At 35.0% G+C, this 18,641-nt stretch overlaps 1 protein-coding gene across 25 annotated transcripts in view; it reads right to left on the bottom strand.

The window, feature by feature from the left end:
• Positions 1–18,641, bottom strand: part of ZEB1 (zinc finger E-box binding homeobox 1) — a 202,861-nt gene that overhangs the window by 83,851 nt on the left and 100,369 nt on the right. The window contains exon 1 of one of the 25 annotated variants that reach the window (XM_032259705.1): positions 14,526–16,343. The exons of the other annotated variants lie outside the window; for them this stretch is intronic. The gene's annotated coding sequence lies outside the window, so the exon portion shown is untranslated. Of the gene's footprint in view, positions 1–14,525; positions 16,344–18,641 lie in introns of those variants that run through there. 25 annotated transcript variants of the gene reach the window in all.

Raw genomic sequence — 18,641 nt, forward strand, 5'->3', positions numbered from 1 at the left:
GATGAAGTTTCGCTCTTGTTACCCAGGCTGGAGTGCAATGGCGTGATCTCGGCTCACCACAACCTCCGCCTCCTGGGTTCAGGCAATTCTCCTGCCTCAGCCTCCCGAGTAGCTGGGACTACAGGCACGCGCCACCATGCCCAGCTAATTTTTGTATTTTTAGTAGAGACGGGGTTTCACCATGTTGACCACGATGGTCTCCAGCTCTTGACCTCTTGATCCACCTGCCGCGGCCTCCCAAAGTGCTGGGATTACAGGTGTGAGCCACCACGCCTGGCCTGTTTATTTGAAAACTTGTTTTTAACTATTTTAAAAAAACTTTAATAGTCATCTAAGACATATTGCTTGGTACTGATATACAGAGTTTCCCAAAATACATTCTTGCAGAAAATACAGTAAATGCAGTATAGTATCCATATATACATGTACCTTAACATCAATTCACAATGTCTAGAAGGATATACAAATGAGGAAATGAGGTACTAAAAGAGTGACTTGTTTTTTTGCCTTATTCCTTTTATAATATTTGAATGTTTATATTGCTTAAGAAAATTTAAAGATATATTTTAAATGTGCAAAGAAAAAGTCACATGATTTTCAGCATACTGTTGCTAGTGGCAAACTTTAGAAAACTGAACTGAGATTGGGCAAAATATTTGCTGGCTCTCCATGTATGTATGTATGTACATATGTATATGTATGTATTTCTATGTATGTATATATGTATATGTATACTTTAGACATGGGGTTTCACTGTCACTCAGTCTGGAGTGCAGTGGCACGATCATAGCTCACTGCAGCTGTGTGTGTACTGCTAGGTTCAAGTGATCCTCCTGCCTCAGCCTCTCAAGCATCTGGGACTAAAGGCCTGTGCCACCACATCCAGGTAATTTAAAGAACTTTTTTTGAAATAGAGACAAGGTCTTGCTGTTGCCTGTAGTGGTCTTGAGCTCCTGGCCCCAAGCAATCCTCCGGCCTGGCCTCCCAAAGTGTTAGGATTACTGACTGGTATGTGCCACTGCACCCAGCTCTCTTGCTCAACATTTTTATGTTATTTAAATTTGGTATCACAGTGAATAGGACGTATAATTAAAAACAGTAATCAGGGTACTGAAATACAATTTAAAGAATAATGAAAGGTAAAAAGGACATTTATTAGTTGATGAATACTATGCTACAAATAAACATCATGCATTTTGAAACGGAAATGATTATTTTATGGTTTTATGAAACAATAATAAGATGTGTTTTCTTCTTTTGAAAGACAGCAGTCTATTTTGAAGTATGAAAAACATTCACCTTTCCTATTTATGGCTACATAACATTATACAAAAGGAAAAGGAAGGTAATACTTGCCGAACACGAGGACAAGTGACTTCTCCTTTCAGCTCGTGCTAAGGGAAGCTGCCCTCATACTACACAGATGCCAGGAGGAAGCCCTTGTGGAGAGTATACACTTTTACTTGTCAAGGACAATGGGCACCCCCAAAGTACAGGTTATAGTATCTCACATATACCCACACATACAGCCAAACATTTAAATAGTTTCAACCACAGGAGTTGGCATGATTCTGTTTTTCTCATTTTCTGAAAAAATTTTAAGAAATATTTTGTCATTTACTCATCCCAGGAGGTAATTTTGCTTTGATTGGATTTGAGACTCATTGATTAGTAGAACTGGTTGTGAAAATAAGATGAAGAAAGATTCCTTTAAACTAGTAATGCTGTATATGTAATTTAAAACTCCTGACCATGGGAAGGGAAATCATAGGAAAAGTGAAGAGAAAAAGATCATGAACCCCAAGGACGTAGTTTGAGGATAGATTCTCCCTTACCTTCAGGGGAGTGAAAACATACAGTAATCTAAGTAAGGCTTATTGGTCCCCAGCTTGGAGACTTCCTCTCTGGAAGCTTTCCTGAGAGTCAAATTTCAACATGGGGTACTAATCCCTGAGTCTAGTCTTGTAAAGAAAAATCTTTCTACTCCTACATTGGAAAAACATGGAAGAGCAAGGGGCATAATTAATGAAATTTTAATTGGAATTTATTTCCTAATGAAGTATTACAAACAAACAATTTATAGGTAACTAGAGTTTAGTTTTACTGAGCTCTTCTAAGCATTATAATATGTTACAAGATTGTGAGTTGTCAAATTAGAATGAATAATTTAGTTTCTCTGACTTAAGTGCTTCAGAAGATAGGAAAATTAAGACATTTAATATCTATAGTCTCCACCTCGAAGATATGTCATCTTTACAAATATGAGTAACATATATGAATTATATAGAGAAATGCCACAGTACATAATTAAATGCTTAATTATAAATGATATAGAAAATAAATACTGTAAGAGTCCTTACCTAATTATGTTAATCTCTCTTTTATACCTTGCTAATGTGCCACAGAGGTCAAATTGAGTATTTTGTTTCTTTTTTATTTGAAATATACTGGAAATCAAATATATGTCATTTGGAAATGTGAAATTTTCGAGAGGTTAAATGAAATATTTGGAAAGTTTGAAAGTTAAATAAATTTTAACTGTCACACCAAAAAATTCCTCATGTTTTGTTTTACCTGAGTTACCTGAGTAGCAGTGTGAATTATAATCCTCTATGGACATAACTTATTCCAGAAAATAAATAATATCCAATAAACCAGAAGACCATGCAAAGTAACTACTCATTTTCTTATATAAATTTTTTTCTTGGAGAGCAAGTGGGCTCTGTGATGAAAGAAGTGGACATTCTTGGAAAAACACATATAAATAGCAAATTTAACACCAGATATGAAAAGGAACTGGGAAATGGGCATTTTAAAAGTACTTTAAAGAAATTATAACCTATCACATTTCTATTACTTATCGATAGAAAAGCTTACAACCAATGCTCCTCGTTTACTTCTGCACCCTGTTCCAAACCCTGACCCAGAAAGTGCTTATCACATATTCAGTGCTTTACATGCACTGAATCAGTTAATCCTTACAGGAGCCACTTCAAGTAAGAGTTATTATTATATTTATTTTATAGCAATGAAACCGAGACTTAGAGGGTTATATAACTTGCCAAAGGTTGACCAGTTGGTACCGGTAGCCAGGATGGTATCCTAGGCCATGGGGCACTGGAGTCCATGCTCTGAACAGGTTACTGTACTGTCTCTCCAAAGACAGCAGGAGAGTAGAACCCATAAATGAAAAGAAAATCCTTACAAAAAAACAAAAAACAAAAATGAAACCGAATAAAAGTGAGGTTCCCAATGAATTATTAAAGACTTCACTGACAAGTACTTAATCAAATCTTTCTGAACGTCTCAGAATCTGAGATAATAAAATTGAAAGTACCCTTATTATTCTCCTTTACTTCAGAATGAAAATGGAAGACATACATAATAACCACAAAACCTCAGGTCAGATATTGTTTTGTTCTCTAAATTCAAAATTTCTGATGGCTCTCCCATTGCTTATGCCATAAATTCCAAACTCTCATCCACGGCAAATAAGGGTCTCCTAACTGCATACCTAATGGCTTACACGATCTCTTCATCTTCACTTGCTACTATTCTGCAAAGTACATTCCATTTCCCAGACATCCCTGAACTTTCATCCTTCTGCTATGAATTCTTCTTCTCTAGGACCAAATTCCTACTCATCTTTTGGAACTCATATCCTGTCCATCATCAACAATCCTCTCCAGGAATCAATGCCACTAGTTTGTTTCCTCCTCTGGACTACAATACCCATCTCATTGGTCCCTTGTCTCTATTTACCACATAACAGCCAGGGTGATCTTTCAAAAACATAAAGCAAAATGTATCACTCTGCTTCTTAAAACCTTCCAATGGCTCTCTATTGTTCCATCATTCCTGCAAGGCTCCACATTTCTGGGCCTGCACCTTTTCCACTATTCTATTCATTCTCACTAAATGACCTGTTTGTTCTTTGTAAAAGGCAAGCCTTCTCTACCCCATGCCCTTGCACTTGCCTTTCCCTCTGCCTGGGATGCTCTGTTTCCAACTCCACAAGGCTGGCTCTTTCTTTTCCACTCCAGTGTCATAGTTCCAAAGAAGACTTCCATGACCATCTAAACTAACATGCTCTATCCTTTACTCTTTCACATCATCCTATTTATTTCCTTCAAGGCATCCATAACAGTCTGTATCTTGTTTAGTTACTTGTTTACTTTCTTTTACTCTGCATTAGTTTTCTATTGTTGATGTAACAAATCAACATATTCCTAAGAGGCTTAAAATAGCATACATTTATTATTTCACAATTAGGTGTCTGATATAGGTCTCACTGGACTAAAATCAAGATGTTGGCAGAACCGTTAGAGGCTGCTGCATTCCTTGGCACATGGCCCCTTTCATCTTCAAAGCCATCAATGGCCAGTTGAAACTTTCTCATGTCACATCATTCTGACACGGACCTTTCTTCAAACACCAGCTTCCACTTTTAAGGAACACTGTATTATGCTTAGCCAGGCAACCCAAAGTAATGTCCCGATTTTAAGGTCACCTAATTAGTGACCTTAATGCCTTTGCTACTTAATACTCCTTTGTTAAGCAATGAAACATATTCACAGGTTCTAGGATTAGGACATGGACTTATTTGGGAGGCCCTTATTCTACCTACCACACTCCCTCACTGAAATGTAAGCTCCATGAAGGCAAGGGCATTATTTTGTTCTTCCAGTAGCCTAAGTTCTAAGTTTTGTTATGCCCTTTATAGGGCATAGCAAAGGCATGTAAGATATCTGCTGAATTAATAAACAAACTAAGCCACTGCTGCTTTAGTGATGCTCTTCTTGACCTTTCCTGACTCTTGTTCTTTGTGCTTTTGTATTCCTTTGCCACAGTGACCATATCCCATCATTTTTACATTGTGTTCACATTTACTATTTATGTTCACACTACCACTGGTCAAGTGTTCAGTGTTCCAATTACGTATCAGTAAAGAATTATGTGCTATAAAAAATGTATTGACTCCATGAATTTTAAAATGAAAGGGACATAAAGTTTCATAAAGTTTATGTTAATGATTTGGTAATTGTTTTTACGGCTTCCTAACCAAATGTGGAATATTCTGATAATGTGTCAATAAAGGGTTACCCTGCTGTGAAATATATGTTTAATTAATGAATTTTAAGCCTGGTAAGGATCTGAAGATATGTCTCAGTTTCCTATTTTATACTTGAGAAAACTGAAACCCAAAGAAGTAATTTATCTAGTTATACAAAAATTGTGAGCCTGGCACTAATTCCAGTGAACTTTCTATAAAACCTACCTCCTTAGGTTACCATGAAGAGTATGTCAGTGCATTTAAAAGCAGATAAATACAGTGCCCAGCACACAGCAATGCTCTATAGTAGGGGCATAGATGCTTTATTAGCATGATCATTATTCTAAACATTATGTATTTCCCATATATCAACAACAAAAATCACTTAATGCAAAGTAGTTAATTGCTGAATCAAAGAATGACTAAAAAATAAACAATTTTTAACATGTTAATAGCTTTCCTACTTTTGTTTTTATAGAAAGAAGTAGGTAAAGAAAAATAAAGTAGGGCATGCATATTACACTGATCTCTATCATGGAGTCTTCTCTAACTTATTCTAACTAAAAGCAATTTCTTTCCTCTGTTATTATCTTTCCAGCAAGGTCAAAACCATTTTTATAATACTACTAAGGCATTACTTGCCCTTTTCACTCCTTTGGCATTTGCACTGATGATACAAAGACAATGGTAGGTCAAACTGTTGGCATCTTAGCACTTACCAAGGCAGCAGCAGCAAACTATAATCTTGTATCCCTCACTGCCATGCATTTCCAGTTAAAACATTTGCCACTTTCACTTAAGTACATCCTTGATGAAGAAGTAAAAATTACTTTAATAAGTTTTGACCCTTTAGTGTATGTCTTTTTAATGTTCTGTACAACAAAAATGGGATGTATACACAAAACACTTCTGCTGGACATCAAAGTGTAACAGCTGTCTTACAGAAAATCAGTCCTGGAATTGAGTTGCCAGCCGAACTAGCTGCTTTTTTCATGGTACATCAATTTAACTTGAAAGAATAACTAACTGACAAACAATGGTTATTCAGGTTTGAGTATTTGGCAGATATTTTTCTCAAAAAATAAACCAAGTATGTCTGTCATTTTAAGAAAAACAAATTGGCCAAATTTGTTACCAATAAAATTTCAGCTTTCAGATATAAATGACAATTTTGGAAAACATGTTAACTACAGTTGAGTTTTACAATTTCCTAATTTTGAAGGCCCTTCTAATAAGATTGGTGCTACTATTAGTGATTTTTAATTCTGGTAAAATGTAATGTGTCAACATTTGGAAGATCTGCATAATTCAGTGAACCAATATATTCCAAATAACTAATGTATGATGTTGCAAATTCATAAGTGGGTAAAAAGCCCACTCAAAGTTCAAGAGAGCAGTGATTTTTAATGTAACAAACTATAAAATTCATTGATATGGTTTCATATTTTACATCAAAACTAAACTTTAAGAAACTGAGTTTTGGTACAGTAATCAAAGAATATCCACAATTATCTAAAAAGGCTAATTCCAACTATGTATTTATATGAGGTTAGGTTTTAATACAGTTCAATACATTGCAACAGCTAGGATGTAGAAGCAGATATGAGAATTCAACAGCCTTATATTAAGCTACACATTAAAGAGATTTGTAAACATGTAAAACAATGTCACTCTTTTAAAAAAAATAGAGTTTTTCCTCAAAGATATTTTATCTTAACATGTAGTAACCTTATTATTAAGAATGAATATTTAAAATTTTTTCTATTTTTAATATGATAAATATCAATAAACATAACCTACACAGTCAAAACCACTTTGGGGCTGTAAATCACTTTAAATGAAGGGTTCCTGAGACATGTATCTTTTCAGAATTGTACCATTTAATAAGGTTAGCCACTAATCAAATGTATCTATTCATACTGGATTTTAAAAAAATTTTGAGAAAGGGACTTGTGCTCTATTGCTCACACTGGAGTGCAGTGGCATGATCACAGCTCACTGTAGCCTCAACCTTCCAGGCTCAAGTGATCCTTTTTCCTCAGCCTCCTGAGTAGCTGGAACCACAGGCACACACCACCACACCTGGCTAATTTTTTCATTTTCTGTAGAGAAAGGGTTTTGCCATATTGCCAAGGCTGGTCTCAAACTCCTGAGCTCAAGCAATCCACCTGCCTTGGCCTCCCAAAGTGCTGGGATTATAGGTGTGAGCCACAATGCCTATTTTTAAGTTAGTTAATTAAATTTCTAAATAAAATTATAAAATTAAATTCCTCATTCATACAGCATACATTTCAAGTGCTAACTAAGCACAGGTAGCCAATGGCTATTAGAGAAAACAAATAGAGAACATTTCTTTCATCAAAAAAAGTTCTATTGGACAATGTTGGTCTACACTATATTCTGGGGATAGTTAATTAGTACTTACTCAGTATCATTGGTATAATTCTTTCACTATTTTATCATACCTGTGTTGACTCCTTAAAAAGAACATATGCTTTTTGGAGGCAGGAACCAGGACACTGATATCTGTATCCACATACACATATTTCAATATATTCCTGTCCAAATTTATAACCACAAAGTCTCTACCTTTTCTGTTCTTATATGTTTAAAATAAACTACTTTGTCAACAAATTAGTGTTTATGTTGCTTCACTTCACATCCTCATAAAGATTTAAAGACAATCCTCTTAACTGTTAGTTATACTAAATAGGTCTTAGAGTTTATAATTAAGAATTTTCAGGTTTTCCTGTGAGTTTTGTACATGTGGTTAAAGCAGTGTTTTCATTAAAGTATTAAAATTATTCCATTAGATTATATCCATAAATAATAAATGATTAAATTTATCTTGAATGAATTAGTAGCACCTAGGTTCAGAGAACTTTATTTTCTGTATGGCATTTTAGGGTTTCCAATTTTTTGAAGTTTGACTTGATAATCCTTATATCCCACTAAAAGTAGTATGTGGAGTTTTAAAAAGCTTATAAAAACTAAAATTTAAAATAAATTTTGTTTAAATATGCTTCTGAGATGTTTACATAATAGGATCTCTGCAACATACTCTGGGATGTCATAATACTAGGCATGTCCTGGAGTGATCTGTCTGCCCACTATTTCTCCTCATACAGTTGATATTTATAGTATAATGAATGATTGCTTCTTGCCTTTTTGGCTAAGATCAAGTGTATAGTATAATGAATGCTGCTTTTTATTTCCAGTTTAGTTTAAGGCAATGCTCTCACCAGGCAAGGCCACATTTATAGGAAGGAAAATACGAGGAGAGATATGTGAGCTTCTGGCCAGGTACTTTTCTGGTCAACAACCAAGACATGTACCTGGAACTAAGTGAGAGATTAGCTCCTTGTATACACACCCAAGTTCTCTGCCAATTTAGGGTTGTGCATCATTCTCTCCATATACCTCAACAGATTTCTTCTGGAAACAGAAGAAAATGTTTCCCTTTAAATTTTTGTTCTGGGTGAAAGAACCAGAAACATGACCCATAAAACAAATACACCCTTTGTACAGTAGTAAGCAGTACTGATTTGGGCCTTACAAAATCATCCCAACCATGCAAAAGACTATATACTTTAAGTTGAATCACAGCATTTTATTTTTTCAATGAAAGTAAATAAAAATAATTGCTATTTAAATGAAGTAATTTTTGTAAATTGTAAGCTTTGTATTACGCTAGTTTCTAAAGCCTGGTTTTAGTTTTGTCTTGCTATGTAAGTTCATTCTAAACAATTTTGTTTCTGTAGCTAAAAAGGCTTATAATCTATTTCCATAGACTGATTTATTTTCTATATAAATTATGTGTATAAGTAAATGTGAAGCAGTTTATTTCCCAAGTAATGTTAATCATAAGCTAAGCCTAAAAATTTTACACTGTATTAGCAGTGGTGAAATTATTTTTATTAAAGTAAATTCAAATTTCACAGTTCAAATTGATTTACATGTTAATATGGAAAAATTAGAAAATTTAGATAAAAGCCATATTACTAAGTCATTATTAAGGTGAAAAAAGATAATTTTTAGTAAGTTCTAGTCATGTCTGCAGGGTAGTAGCAGTCTAAGATGCTATGTTTAAAGGCAGTGTTTGGTTTGCAAAAGGAAGCAGTTTCTTGTATTTTCCTCACATATAATGAGAGAATAATAACTATTTATAAGATTATTTTAAAAACTAAATGAACAATTTATATAAATTGCCTATTTCAGTAACTAACAGATGACCCTGTAAACTGCCCCTACACAGTTTCCCCAGTACACAAACACAGTTTACCCTGAATTCATTCTAACAGTCTATACCTTAACCAGTATAAAATCTTAAATAGCATACTATTACAAATGTCATTTATAAGTTTAAGAATATTAAAAGCTTTATATTTCAAAATAATATGCAATTACATACAAAGAATATCAAAAACAGAATGTCAGAATTCTGTATGAAACCTTCCCTCAAGTAAGAGTTCTGCCTGTAAGTATTCCCAACAGATTCACTGACTTTTTTTTTTTTTAACTTTTAAGTTAAGGGGTACAAATGCAGGTTTGTTACATAGATAAACTTGTGTCATGAGGGTCTGCTGTACATACTATTTGATCACCCAGGTATTAAGCCTAGTACCCATTAGTTATTTTTTCTGATCCTCTCCTCCTCATACCTTCCACCCTCTGGCAGGTGCCAGTGTCTGTTGTTTCCCTCTATGTGTCCATGTGTTCTCATCATTTAGTTCCTACTTATATGTGAGAACATGCAGTATTCTTGTGTTAGTTTGCTAAGGATAATGGCCTCTGAAGCCCTCCAAACCAGAAGAAATTGTGAGTCAATATTCAACATTCTTAAAGAAATTCTAACCCAGAATTTCATATTTAGCCAAACTAAGCATCATAAGTGAAGGAGAAATAAGATCCTTTCAGACAAGCAAATGCGGAGAGAATTTGTTACCACATCTGCCTTACAAGAGCTCCTGAAGGAAACATTAAATAGGGAAAGGAAAGACATTACCATATAATACAAAACCACACTTAAGTACACAGACCAGTGGCACTATAAAATCAACCACATAAACAAGTCTGCAAAGTTACTAGCTAGCATCGTTATGACAGGATCAAATCCACACACATCACTATTAACTTTAAATGTAAATGGGCTAAATGCCCCAATTAAAAGACACAGAATGGCAAGTTGGATAAAGAACCAAGATCCATTGGTATGCTGTCTTCAAGAGATCCATCTCACATGCAATGACACACATAGGCTCAAAATAAAGGGATGGAAGAAAATCTACCAAGCAAATGGAAAACAAAATAAGCAGGGGTTGCAATCCTATTTTCTGACAAAACAGACTTTAAACCAACAAAGATTTTAAAAAAGACAAAGAAGGGCATTACATAATGGTATAGTGTTCAATTTAACAAGAAGATCAAACTATCCTAAATATGTGTATCCAACACAGGAGCACCCAGATTCATAAAGCAACTTCTTAGAGACCTTCAAAGAGACTGAGACTCTCACACAATAATAGTAGGAAACTTAACACTCTACTGACAATATGAGATCACTGAGACAGAAAGTTAACAAAGATATTCAGGACCTGAACTCAGCACTGGATCAAATGGACCTGATAGATATTTACAGAACTCTTCACCCAAAAACAACAGAATATACATTCTTTTCACTAGCACATGGCGCTCTCTATAAAACTGCTCACATAATCAAAAGTAAAACCCTCCTTAGCAAATGTAAACAAATCATAACAGTCTCTTGGACCACAGCGCCATCAAATTCAAAATCAAGACTAAGAAAATCACTCAAAACCATACAATTAAATGGAAACTGAATAACCTACTCCTGAATGACTTCTGGGTAAATAATGAAATTAAGGACGAAATCAAGAAGTTCTTTAAAACTAATGAAAATAAAGAGAAAATGTACCAGAATCTCTGGGATGCAGCTAAGGTGGTGTTAAGAGAGAAATTTACAGCACCAAATGTCCGCATCAAAAAGATGGTGAGATCTCAAGATAACAGCCTGACATCACAACTAAAAGAAAATGGAGAATCAAGAGCAAACAAACTCCAAAGCTAGCAGAAGACAGGAAACAACCAAAATCAGAGCTGAACTGAAGGAGACAGAGATAAGAAAAACCATTCAAAAGATCAATAAATTCAAGAGCTAGTTTTTTGAAAAAAATTAATAAAATAGACTGCTAGCTAGACTAATAAATAAGAAGAGACCAAAAATTCAAATAAACACAATCAGAAATGACAAGGGGGTATAACCACGTACCCCACAGAACTACAACCAACCATCAGAGATTCATTGATTTTTAAAGCCATCAGTTCAAGCCTTGTCTTAGACAAAGGAGGGGGAGGAGGAAATACAAGCAAGGTTCAGGGAGAGAAAGAAAGTGAGTCATACTATAGTTTGAGCTGTGGTATCAACCAATACCTGAATCTATCATTTTTTATACTTTTCAGTACTTCCCTTTTATGGCTTATACCTACTAATAGAGTTGGGGTTCCAAAACTCCCAACCAAAAGAATTTTTATTAATTCACAAATTATGGGTAAGACTATAACAATTAGACAGAAGAAAGGTCTTATTTTCACCATGCCCAGTAGAATTCTTTAGCAAGTGGTGGAGTTAACATTTATACCCAGGATACTGATTCTAGAACCTGTGCCCTTTATCACAATGCTGTAATAAACCCCAGAACTATTACACATGTCTTTGAACAATGGAATTTTGTTCTGAATTAAGACAAGCTTGCATACACCTATATGCATCCAGTTTTTTAAATATTATTTTGATATATTATAAAAAGAACCCAAAAAGAGAGCCTACAATGATGCAAATGGTATTTTCCTATTCTTAATAATTTAGATAAAAAAGATAATTTAAGACAAAATCATTTATTTTCCTACAAAGCTATCTTTGATATTCATGGGAAGAGGCATACAATTCAAAATTTACTGTCTTAGTTATATAGAAAAACAATACCCTGTGCTTGTATTTTACATATGTCTCTGATCCAGATCAATGGCAAGTGCCATCCAAAGCATGACTACAAAAACAGAACTAGAGATCTATGTTATGTAACCTTGCCTTTTGAGAATAGAGGTTCACCTATGAGAAGTGTTTGTTTAGGTAGAGGATAAATCAACTCAAAGTAGGGATTTCTGTTGTAGAAGGTACTATACAATCTGACACTAGAATTTCCAGGCATCTATCCAATTACTCACAAACAGGATATGGGTGGGATTAGCTTGTGCACTAGAAACAGTCAGATCACAGGATGTCCTCAGTTGGAAAACCTAAACATGAGAGTTCTCTGTACTACTCTAGGGTTATAAAGTTAGACTGACTCTATAATCAGAACGTCCTAGTATTCTACAGACTTTAGATTGAAATTACTGATATACAACTGTCTTTTAAGAAAAGCGTCTAAGACCAAAATGAACTAGAAGTAAATGAATATCTACAGGGAGCTCTTTAAACTGTCCTCTTTTCCCCAATATCTCTCAACTAAGAATAGCTGTCAACCTGAGTAATGGGGGTGGGGTGAGGGTAGGGGGCAGAGTAATGTTTTCTCTAGGTCACATACTTTCTATTCAACTTAGAGCTTGAATCTTCAGATTGGCAACAAGTACAACACTGGCAAATCTTACAATTCCGTTGCAATTCACAAGTTACAAAGCACTATAACTAGAACATCCTTAGAGCAATACTACCGTGACACTGGTAGAGATGGTATTATTATCACTTTTTAAGGAAAAGATACAGAAAACTTAGTAAAGTTAAGCAAACTATTCAAATTCACACAGAGAGTAATTAGAAGAAAAGGATAAAAATAGGTCTCTGGAGTTCTCTCCAAAGTACCATGGTACTCCAGAAATAAATTCTTGCAGCATTCTTCAAATACATCATCACATTTAATTTTTATAAAACCTTTGGGTTATTTATATGTATGCATATACAACTGATACATTCTAACAATTATACCACCCTTTGGTAAACATCTGTACTCCAACTTTTTAATATGTGAGGAGAAGGTGAGGTCTAGAAAAATATACCCTTAAGTACCATCAAAATATAGACTGCCACACAATAATTTCTCAGCCGTGAAAAAGGAAACAAGGTGAAAATCAAGGAAAAAATCAGGTTTCAGGCCAGATAGTTTAAAAACTTTAAAATGGGCCGGGCGCGGTGGCTCACGCCTGTAATCCCACCACTTTGGAAGGCTGAGGCGGGTGGATCATGAGGTCAAGAGATCGAGACCATCCTGGTCAACATGGTGAAACCCAATCTCTACTAAAAATACAAAAAATTAGCTGGGCATGGTGGTGCGTGCCTGTAATCCCAGCTACTCAGGAGGCTGAGGCAGGAGAATTGCCTGAACCCAGGAGGCGGAGGTTGCGGTGAGCCGAGATCGCGCCATTGCCCTCCAGCCTGGGTAACAACAGCGAAAACTCCATCTCAAAAACAAACAAACAAAGAAAAAAAACTTTAAAATGGGTATAATTTACATAATTCAAAATTTGTGAGTGACTGATGCTACAGATCACAACTGAGTAAATGGGTCCAGTGATGAATAATTAGTCTAGGAAGTTCTTCATGTTGAGAAATGTGCTTAATTTTGGATTTTTAAAAAGAATGTCTCAGGTTTATTGTAGAATATATACAAAGTAATTTTTACTTTTATTTCCTTAACCTTTGTTTTCTATGAGGCCATATTTTCTCTGCCACAGTTTTGCCTACCACATTCTTTTTAGAAATATTACCATCCTGGCTAAAGGAAAATTGAATTGTAATTATTAAAATGGATTTTAGTAAATCTTGAGAATACTTGAGAGTGCTACCAAATGGCGATGCTCTGAATCCATCAGAACTAACAGTGGAAATTCATTTAGTAATGGTTTACTCAAAATTTAAAAAATACTTTCCTAGATTTCTTTTTATTCTTAAAAAAAAGGCTGTCTAACCCAAATTCAATTGATTCAAATTCGTGGTTTTCTGGTTTTTGTATTTAAAATTAATATTTAATAAAATACTAAATATATACCCCTTCTTTTTTTGGCTATCTATCCCAAATTTCTTGAGAAGTTCTAACATTCCTCCCAAAGTAACAACTACTGAATGTTAACCTATCAAATTTTTTCAAATGTTCTGTAAGAAAGGAGCTTTTTTTCCCATTAAAAAAAAAAAACCCACCTTGATTGTATTTATTTTATAGGATAGCTTGAAATGGAAGGCTGATGCTCCACTTAAGGACCAGTACTCTGTCTACACTCACTATTTTGTTTATAGCCTATACTACGGTTATTATTATTAAGCATAAAATGTTGATTCATCAGGCTGAAAATGTAAAATAAGGCAATAAAATATCAAGATTTGGTAAACAGCTTAAAAGAGAAAAACCTATGCAATATATTACACCAACAAACCACATGTCAAAACAGAAATTCTCACCTTAGGAAAATAAGGTACATCTGAGCAGCATAAATGTTCTAACACTAGTTTAGCAAACCATGAGCTGTCAAGTTCCAATAACCTATTATTCACACCTCTTTAATCACTTCCACAGAGTCGATTATAAATAGCCTCATACACTTTTAAATAAGGACATTCTGAAATGAAACAAAGAAAGTAGTAAATATTCTTGTACATAGGGATTCAAATCCTAATGCACAACAGAACTGTGTGTTACTCAAACATTCAATATAAAGAAAGCTAACAAAACCTTTTCTTAACTACGTCAAGCATGCACTCTACGTAGATTCAGTGGAATAGCTAAATTGCAGCACCATTTAAATATGGCAGCTTAATAAAATATCATCCCCGGTAAGTTTCACTCATATTACTAAGCCTTTGGGCATTATTCATGATATAGTATAATATAATAATCAATTTGTTGATCTAGCTGGAACAATGTAATGCAAAATCATGATGAAAAGACTAATCTACAAAATAATTATAGTCTCACTGATGATGGCATTGCTTTTCAGTAACTCCATAAAGCTGATAGTATAAATGTATTTCTTCAAAGTGAATTTATGTAAACACATATTAGAGAAAATGTAAAATGTTGTAGCGAAATGGAAAAACACTTTTCAAAAAAATTAATAAAATTAAGTATAATGGGGCAAAGTACCATTTAGTAGGCAAGGGTCAAAAACAACAAGCTGAAATCAACCTAACAAAAGAAAAATAACAAAACAAAAGCAGAAATTTGGCTTTGTATGAAGTGTACTTTCTAAAAATTGATGATTACAGAATCTCTACAAAACATATAAACTATCCTCATTATTCTGGAGCTGTTTTCTACCAATATAGCATCTTAAATGATTATCTGTTGAAATGAGAGTAGCATACTCCTACAATTTCTCTTTTAAGAACTATGCCCGAAGAACAATTGATATCAAGTAATTACAATTAGAGTTGCTTTTAACTATTTAAAAATTTCTAATGAAGGTTACAAACTAAAAATCTTGAAGTTTTGTGTATGAACAAACTTCCTATATAGCCAACTTTTCTCATGTTTCTTACAACTACGTCTGCTTCTAGATAACTCAAGAGATAATACATTACATTTGGGAAGAGACAAATTAGAGGTTTTGACTAATTGCTTAAACACTGATCCTCTTGCATTTACATTATATAGTAACACAACCTTTTGCAATCATATCTATTGCATAAACATTTGTTACTGGAATAATTTGAAAATAGAAAAGTTGGACAAGCATGTATAATATTAACAAGTTTCACAATCTTTTAAAAAATTACATGCAACTCCCAATTTCTACTTAATCGTTTCCTTCACCTGGTTGTAGAACTGTTTACTTAAAAACATTATTTACTGCGCACAAAAAATTAGTCACCTCTGTTCTGTTTTCCATAAGATACACTTTTTAAACAAAAGCTTTAGTTAATTGTGGTAAATTAAGTATCTTCTTACAAGGTGAGTACAATAGAAAATGGCTGACCATAGAGAAAACCATGAAACTCATTTCTGCCCACATTCCAGAAGAGCTACATAAAGATTTCTGAAATGTATACATTGTTTTCCATATCAAGCACTTCTAATTCTACACTCCCGTGCCACACTCATCAATATTTTATTGGATGAATTCTCACATGAAAAAGTACACACACACACACACACACACACACACACACACACACACACACACCATGGAATGCTACGCAGCCAAGAATGAAATATTGTCCTTGGTAGGAGCATGGATGCAGCTGGAGTCCATTATCCTAAGCAAATTAACACAGGCACAGAAAACCAAATACTACATATTCTCACTTCTAAGTGGGAGGCAGGCATTGGGTACACATAGACATAAAGATGGGAACAACTGACATTGGGGACAACCAAAGCGGGAATGAAAAAAAAGGAGTAAGGACTGGAAAACTATTGGGTAACTACGCTCAGTATTTGGGTGACAGGATCATTTGCACCCAAACCTTAGCATCACCCAGTATACCCACATAACAGACCTGCACAAGTACCCCTCAATCTAAAATGAAAGCTAAAAATATAAAATTATTAAAAAAGAAATAGTATAGACATTTTGAAAAATACATTTCTGATATGAAAGCTGTGTTCTTCCAAAGCCATACAGCTAATGATGCTACTGCATTATCTTTAATGCTGCTTTTCAACAGTAAAACCATACAAGGGTCTTCAAGGGAGATGATAATGTGAAGATACTATCTCTAACTTAGTTCTCTTTTAAGAATGAATATAAAATTCTCCTTACTGCCAATATTCTACAATACTTCACAGTATGGGGATTCCTGAAGATTATTACTGCCAATATTCTACAGTATTTCACTGTACATTTCACAGTATGGAGATTCCTGAAGATTTTCTGTGGTCCACACGTAGAAACTAAGGTAACTGAGATGATAATTTCTACTTTTCTATTTCATAGCTTCAGAACTTCACTCAAATGTGAAGGACTATAATTAAGATACTTTTCTACTACTGCACCCTATGCCAAGCACTTTGCTTTTCCCACACTCTCTGGAATGACTTACAGGGCTTCAAGATGAAAAGGCTTTGCCCCATTCAAAACATCTGCTTGAAAGACTGGTCTTCTGACTTTGCTGGTCAGTGCATGCTGGTCAGTGAGGGGAAAAAGAATAAAGAACAGTAGGCCAGAGTAACTAAACTCACTCCAGAAAGGATGGCCAGTAGTTCAAAAGTACATCTATGAATCAAAGCAAACACAGGTTTAGTCAGGGTCAATGTTTGTATCTAAGGGGATCAGATGTGGTCACCTGAAATCAGGTGGGGGGAAATACTGTGATTTGAGTTGGTGCAGTGATTGATTCATTCATTTACTCAAAACATGTATTGAGCTTTTGTCATATGCCAGGTACTGTATAGTTAAGAAAATTAATAAATCAGTTTCTATCCCCAAGGATCTCACTAGTAGGGTAGACGGACAAGTAAATAAATGATAATAAAATGTGGTAGTTTTAATGGACAAAAACAACTTCAATCCAGGTAGAGAACAAAGAGAGAAAACAAGGATTGACTTTCGGAAGGATGGACACTGGGGATAGGTTTCTAGAAATGGAAAGGCTTTAGCAGGGAAGTAACGTCTAAGCTTTTTTTCCCTAAGCTGGGTTTTAACGGATAAACCAATCAGATAAAGAGGGAGATGAAGGTCATTTCAGAAAGAGAAAAGAGAACTGCTCCCTCCATGCAAATTCCATCAAGCTATCCTCAAATTAGCAGCAGAAGCCTGACAGCCTTAAGTTTGCAAGATACTAAATTTTGCTAGATAGCAGATGGTTGAATACAGATGTAAAGAATACACTTGAATTTTAAGAATATATTTGTTTTACCAATATAACTTGAAACCACAGGTAGATTAATACCATATGGTGTCTTAACCCATGCATGGTTAGCCTAGCCCCTCTCATAAGTCACAACCCACACCCATATTCTTCTAAGGTACTCTGGCATAAAAGGACAATACTCCTCCATGCCATGGAGGGTGCATCTGCTAGAATCCACTGACACAACTGCCTGTCCCCCATTTGGTAAGGTTTTCCCAACCATCCATGCACAGTTTTCCCAACCTGGAGTGGCTGAAGCTATAACCAGTCATTCCCCACTAGGCTTCTCCCTAAATTGGTCCAAGGTTGGCAAGAAATAGCATTTTGTTTTATTATTTGGTAAGTTTATGTTCCTCAACAAATGGAGAAAAAAGTGCCTGCTTGTAGCTTTATTTTTAGAACAAGGAAATTGGTCCTCAGCCAATGAAAAATAAGAGGCACAGGGTCAAGAAACATGCTGGATTAGGGGGCATCCAAGATGGCTAAATAGGAACAGCTCCAGAGTGCAGTTCCCAGCAAGAACAATGCAGAGGGTGAGTGCCCACCGCATTTCCAAACAAATTTTTACTGCCCACAGACAAGGAGATTCCTGGGCCAAAAACCTCTATGAGTTTTCAGCACAGTGATTTCAGCTGGTGCTGGGTTGGTGCACAGAAACTCACACAAATCTGGGCAGCCATTTCAACCGGCACCTGGAACGTCTCGGAGAAGAGCCACCCATTCAAC

The sequence above is a fragment of the Sapajus apella genome, unplaced genomic scaffold (genome assembly GCF_009761245.1).
Source record: "Sapajus apella isolate SASKATOON/1434 unplaced genomic scaffold, GSC_monkey_1.0 scaffold111, whole genome shotgun sequence".
Taxonomy (NCBI): domain Eukaryota; kingdom Metazoa; phylum Chordata; class Mammalia; order Primates; family Cebidae; genus Sapajus; species Sapajus apella.